Source organism: Octopus sinensis, linkage group LG3, assembly GCF_006345805.1.
Source record: "Octopus sinensis linkage group LG3, ASM634580v1, whole genome shotgun sequence".
NCBI classification, from domain to species: Eukaryota; Metazoa; Mollusca; class Cephalopoda; order Octopoda; family Octopodidae; genus Octopus; species Octopus sinensis.
The window spans coordinates 79,325,412-79,332,911 of NC_042999.1; the positions used below are offsets into that span (position 1 = coordinate 79,325,412).

Consider the following 7,500-nt stretch of genomic DNA (forward strand, 5'->3'; position numbering starts at 1 on the left):
AGGATAGAGGTATGGATACAGAAGCCGCCATTATATATGTAAAAAGTAAAAAATATATACAAACTGGGACAAGAACGTGAAACACCTAGGAGACGACACAAGAACCACCGAAATTGCGAAGATGATCTGGTTCTTGACTGATGACTGAGGGCTTCGAATGTCCCGTCCTGTGGTTCTTGTGTCGTCTCCTAGGTGTTCCCGTTCTTGTCCCATTTGTATATATTTTACTTTTTACACACATAGTATATATATTATATATATATATATATATATATATATATATATATATATATATATATATATATATATGTATATATATATATATATATATATATATATATATGTATATATATATGTATATGTATATATGCAAATGTATATATATATTTATATATATATATGTTATATCATAAAATATTTATTATATGTATTATATGTTATATACGTGTATAGGTATGGAGAAGAAAGAAACTGAATGAGACAGGTGAGAAAGTTAGAGTATACAGGAGGGAGAGTTTTTCTCTGTGCACGTATGTGTGTGTGTGTGTGAGTGTGTGCGTACGCGCACTCGTACGACTGCAAAAGACCGATGAGAGAGAGGAAGAGAGAGAAAGAGAGAAAGTGAAAGAGAAACAGGGACAGACAGATAGATAGACAGAGAGAGAAAAGAGAGAATGAGCAAAATGCATAACGTACGTACAATTATGTAGTCAGGCTAAGGGACGGCTGACTACATACATATCAGCTTAACTAATATATATGTGTGTGTCTTTGTGTGCGCGTGCCTGTGTGTATGCATATGCGCATATATGCGTAGATATGTATGTATATATGACGCTAATCAAAGTGAGTGTATGTTTGTGTGGTGTCTTTTATCGTTTTAACTGGTTTTATCCAGCGGTTGAGGCCATGATGGACACCGCTTATATATATTATATATATAATATATATATATATATATATATATATATATATGTATATATATCTATCTATATATATATCTATATATATAATATATATATATATATATTATATATATATATAGAGAGAGAGAGAGAGGAGAGAGAGAGAGTGAGAGTGAGAGAGAGAGAGAGAAGAGAGAGAGAGAGAGAGAAAGAGAGCGTCTTTTAATACTTTGCACGTATCACGTCTACAGTTATTGCTTTTTCTTTTTTTTCGTTTGTGGGGATTAATTGTATATATGTATATCGTTTATCAGGATGTTTTGTTGTCCCTTTTTGTATTTTATATATATATATACACACACACACAAAGACAGAAAAAGTGAGAGAGAGAGAGAGAGAGAGAGAGAGAGAGAGGAGAGAGAGAGGTGTAATGCTTTTACTAATATGCATAAATTCATGTATTCGCGTATATACGTAAGTTTGCATGAATATACGCAGATAGAAAGGAAGGATGAAGAAAGGAGTGGTGAAATGATAGAATAGCATAAAAGGAAAAAAAGTTATGTATAAATATATGGCTGAGGAACTTGTCTCTTATTAAAAATATCATAAAATGCATAAACGAAAGACGAATGAGAAGTTACAGCAAAAATAAATTTAAATGCACTTTCACACACACAAACAAAAGAATGAGAAGAATGTTAAATATATGGCTTTCTTACAAAGGCACTGAACCAAAAAAGTTCGAATGAGGTACCATTGATTTCTTTACCTTGTCTTGTGTCCTCAACATGTTGATGGAGTCTTAAAACACGGAGTGGCTTGTGTACCTTTAACCCTCGAGAAACCTAACTCATTCTAGATCAGACCAAAGCTGGTTCCTTGTAGAGAGGGAGGGAGTAGTAAAAAAAAAATGAGCAAAGGGAAGATTTGACCCACATCAGATTGGTACTTTATTTGTCTACCCCCAAAAGGGTGAATGGTAAAGCTGACGTTGACAAGAATTATGCTCTGAACGTAGGGAGCCATGACGGCTAAAAGAAAGCAATCTATCCAACATTCTCTCGACTCTCCTAGTTGGCTGCTTAGCATCGATTATATATCAAAGGCAAGACTTTACTCACCTCCAAGGTGACTGGGCTAGATAGAGCAAGGCATTATACCAGTCTGCTAGGAATACCAACATTATCTCTTTTTATGTGTTGAATTATCCAAATTGTTAGAACACAAGATTCTTCGTATACTCATTTCCTATATGTAGAAAATGTCTGCCAGTTATTCAAATCAGGAAAGAGTAGACTATGCTAGCTTGATGAAGTACAATAAATCCAAAGCATGTTTATAGTTATTCACTTTCCTGCGAATAAAACATAGATTTCCTTATCAGTATGGTTTGATTTGATCTAGTTTCAGCTCATGAGCTGTGGCCAAGCTGGGGCATCGCCATTACAGTGTGAGACTGTAAAGTACCAAGGTTTCCTCAGTGGTCACCCATCTAAGTACTAACTAGGCTCGACGTTGCTTAACTTCGGTGATCGGACAAGAATCGGTGCTTTCAACGTGATATGGCCGTAAGCCTTATAAACTGATTTTGTGAAATTATTTCCTAATTTCTCGAATTTATCTTTTTTTTTTTCTTTGACAATTGTTAACAATTAATTATAAGATTTTGCTTCCTTTCTCCTTCCCCCACCAAAAAAAAAAAAGGAGGTAAATTTCAATTAGACAATTCTATTTTAGTATATATCATCCACTACAACACTTCTGAACTTAAATTCATGCGATTGCCTTACTTGGCTTATTTCCCTTAACTCTGTTTCCTTATTTAGTTCTTATTTATGCATGATCTCTAATATTTTGAGTGGGAAGAGAGAACGTCAGATCAATTGACCCCCGTACAATGAGTCAAATCCGTCCAGATATGAACATAGAACGTAAAGAGACGTAAATAAATGACACGTGACATTAGCTCTGATATTTTGTTGTTTCATCAATCCAATCCCTTAAGTAATAACAACGACAACAATAAAAATGATGATCATGATGATAATGGTGATGACAGTTTTTTTTTTATAAGCTGCTAGGCTGTCCGATGAAGGTGATGTTGCAATGACAGTTTACAACGGGATATTTACAAAAAAGAATAAGTAAAAGATAAACGAGAACGGGAGAAAAAAAGAAAGGAATTCATAGTATACAAAATACACGAATGTACAGTCATCCTAATTCCGGAGAGCCTCCAACTGGGCTAATCAAGGAATTTCCTAAATCTAGGCTCACCCTGACTACCAAAGCCACAACGCCTCACTCTAATATTATTTCCCATCCTCTAGGCGTATGTTTTAAACAGCTCCATTCAAAATGTCTAACTATTTCTATTACACTCCCTTATGTTTTGACAAATTCGGAGGAGGAGAGTATTTCCCTCTCCAACACCGGTTTGTTGTTTCTAACTTAGGAACAGTTTTGAGGGATAGGGATTAGTTGATACCATCAATCCGAGTGCTTGACTGGTATTGTAATTTATTGACGCTGGAGGATGAATGGTAAAGTTGAACTTAGCAGTAATTGAACCCTGAATGTAAATATCGCAAAATATTTTATCCGACAAAACTAAATTTTAGAAATGCGGGTTATCGACTCATCGATTACATCACTTGATTGGTGATATATTTCTCGTTAGCGTGAGGAGGAGGAAACACAAGGGTGATTTTGACGAGAATCGAACCGAGAATGCATAGTGACCGCAATACATTTACTCTGTCACCTATCGAATATAAAACCAATGTTCGAAATCTGATGGAATAATTCCTTTTAATGACGAACAATGTATACCAATGCCAGGGAATTATAGAAGGTGGGTACGAAATGTTGTTTTGATGTAAATTTGCAAAGTTTCGGCTAGGATCAAAATATCAAGAAATGTCCTTTCTACTATAGGCCTAAAATTTGAGAGAAGGGACTCTAGTCGATTACTTCGACCCCAGTGCTCATCTGGTACTTATTTCATTGATCGCGAAAGGATGGAAAGCAAAGTCGACCTCGGTGGAATTTGAACTCAGAACGTAAAGACAGACGAAATGCTGCTAAGCACTTTCTCCGGCGGGGTAACGATTCTACCAACTCGTCGCCTTAAAAGTATCAAGAAATATGACATTAATTTCAGTGTTGAGTCTCTTTTCTTTTTGTTCACACTCACGTGTTTAGGCATATACACACACACTTACACATATACACGCACACTTACACATATACAAACACACTTACACATACACATACACACTTACATAAATACACTCACACACTCATTCGCATATGCACACTCTCCTATATAATATTAAATTCCTCCTTAAAATTCACCGATAGACAAGAAAGGACTACAAGTGGATCCCTCCTTATTTTATAGCCCTAAGCGATGTTCTTCAAGTGATCATCTACTTTAGAGAGGGAAATTTTCAAACACCGTTAGGAGTTTATCTCAGAGTAGAAAAGATAAGCATCCAGCAAGTTCAGGCCTTGACCTCGTTTTCAATCACCATTTGTATATCTTCATTTCTGTTCTCTTATATGAATAACGTGTCCTCAAATTAAGCATGAACACCACATAATCACATATGCCCGCTACTTTACGTTATCGTTTCTGAGCCGAAATAATGTTTTATATTCACTTAAATCCAGAAATTTTGAAGGATCATCGTTGATGGCAGCATTTACTTAGATCAGTAGTTCTCAACTAATTTCTTTTGCCTTGGAACGCCTTTGATTCTTATTTTATTGTATTGGACCCCAATAGCAATTCAAAGTATATATATATATATATATATATATAAACCTTACTATAGTTTTATAATAAGATATTATTAGGAGTCGTAAACATTTTTAATTTCTTTGTGTATTGTAGAAGTTTAACCAATTTATTGCACACAAATTTTAACAATAAAATGAACTGACAAGGTCCATATGGACTCCGGTTAAGAACTGCTGACTTAAATTATAAAAATTTCAAGGGAAGGGAATAAAAAGTTGAACTTGATGTTATGTGAACCCAGAATGTACTGGTACATAACTATAATCCCAAAGAATTTAACTCGATACTATTCAGTTTTTTTTATTAACTCAGTGACATTTGCCAGTAAATAACAAAACATATGGAGAACTATACTGGGTATAAATAATACATCCACCGTCACATTGTGAAGAAATGTACTACCCAATACAGCTTCGAGTTCAAACACAAGAACAAGGTCACACATTTGGAGGAAGTGGGTAGAATAGATTATATCGAATGCAGTATTTGACTAATTTCGATATTTTACCGAGCCTAAAAGTACTAAAGCAGAAATAAATAATTTTAAACATTCAGCAGAATTTAAACGAAGTTGACTTGGTAGTACCGAGCTAATTTATACGGTGCCCTACTTATTTTGCAACCAACCGTATTCTCTTATTCATTTTTTCATCTTTTAGTCAAGAATAAAGGGAGTGCCCGTGGCTCTTTGTTGTGCACTGGCCCGAATCTTTGCAACAGATTTAATAGAAAAAATATATTTCTAATCAGTGTTTGTATCCTATATTTATCATAAATTTAAGGCGGTGAGCTGGCCAGAATCATTAGCACGCTTAATGCACATCGCTTGTCTTAACGCACTGAGTTTAAATTCTGCCGAGGCCGACTTTGCCATTTATCATTTCAGGGTCGATAAAATAAATATCTGTTCGATAAAATATGTACTGTGGTCGATGCAATCGACTTATCCCGTCCCACCATCACGAACCTGCTGGTCCTGTACTAGAATTTTGGAACCAATATTTATCATATAATTTCTAATTCAGTTACAAGGCCCACCTCCCGCATCTTAATGAAAGCGCGTACCTGTCCATTTCAACCATACTATATAAATAGTAGCTATTCAATATATAGCCACAAAAATCTAACAGAACAGAAATAAATGCTGTCTCTTTCTCTAATTAAATCTTGAGTAATAGAAAAATTAACAAGGGCGCACCATCAGCTGGTTCTTAGGTGCCTACATCGGAGTTCATCCTGTTGCAAGCAATCGGGGTAGGTTACCAGCTTGAGGATAATTTCCGCCTTTTTATCTCCGATGAAGTAAGAAAACAAATGATCATGAGTGTGATCCTTCTCTTTTTGACTAAACGGTAAATATATATCATTACAAATGCGCCATGGTAGAAAAATAGATAAGAGTGTCACATCTGAATTTCTGTGGATCGTACGTGAACTCGATCGGGGCTGACTTATCTCATATCTCCTATGTCCAATGAGTGTAATATTTTCGCCAAGAGGCTATTGATTTCTTATATCAATATATGGCCTGACATCTGGATGGAGTGAGGAAACAGTCACTTACATCGACTCCAGTATTTCACTGGTACTTAAGTTTATTACCAAGAATATATTAAAGCGCAGATGATAAAAAATTTATAATCCTTGCATTAAGATATGAGAAGTAGCTTAATGTCTGTTCGTCTAGCTGTCTGGCTTTTGTTTCACACCCCCTACACACATACATAAAATCTTATATACACATGCATACACACATAGGTGATACCAGACACACGCATATACACCCAGGCTTCTCTCTTTCTCTCATCTTCTGTTTGCATGGCTGTCTATATGACTCCCTCTACTCACCTCTCAATCTCTCTCTCTCTCTCTCTCTCTCTCTCTCTCAAACACACACACATCGTTACACTCCACCCCACACACACACATATATAAACAGAAATGTGTTAACAAAGTGTGTCTAATATCACGATGAAATTAAACCCCGAATATAGCAGAATCCCCATATGTTCAGAATGTGTTTATTGACGTCTCGCAGCATCTCAGAAGACCTAACCAGGATGATGATGATGATGATTACGACGATGATGATGATCATCATCATCACCATCATCATTATCGTCATTAATATACATAGCCACACCAACCAGTATGTACCCTTACCATCTCACATCATAATTATCATCATCTCATCATCCGCCTCCTCCTCCCCCTCCTCCTCCACATCATCATCATCATCACCATCACCAACTGCAGCAGCATCAGCAGTGTCATCGTCCGTGTCGCGGGCTTCGTTTGTTACTTCTTCAGTATATTATATTTCTATATTAGTTATATATTCTTTTCAAACACGTTAAAACTTGTCTGTCGGGTTTTGGGGGCCTACGTGCCCCGTGTATTGCGATGGTAGATCGGGGAGCCAAAGTGTGACCCCACCCCACCCCACCCACCACTCTTGCAGATATTGTCAACAGTCAGTGTTCATCTAGCGGTTTTATACGCACATACACAGTCGCGTATGTATAATTATTTCGATAACTCGCTATATGAGTACATACATAGACATATATGCGAGTGTGTAAACATTATGTAAATAAATATAAATACACACAAATATGCATGCGTGTATGCATATATATCCACACACTCGCATACACACATATATGTATATATACACACATATATATGCATACATATACACGTACACGCATGTATATACAAATATACATATAAACTGCACATATACACACATATATATATGTGGGTGTGTGTATGTGAGTGTGAATA

The 7,500-nt window shown here is 35.9% G+C and overlaps 1 protein-coding gene and 1 pseudogene across 1 annotated transcript in view; both read right to left on the reverse strand.

Annotated features, from left to right (window-relative positions):
- The window catches only part of LOC115209430 (AT-rich interactive domain-containing protein 3A-like), a 305,813-nt gene that overhangs the window by 159,786 nt on the left and 138,527 nt on the right, over positions 1-7,500 (reverse strand). The window lies entirely within an intron of this gene.
- LOC115210098 lies at positions 2,364-2,482 on the reverse strand (annotated as a pseudogene).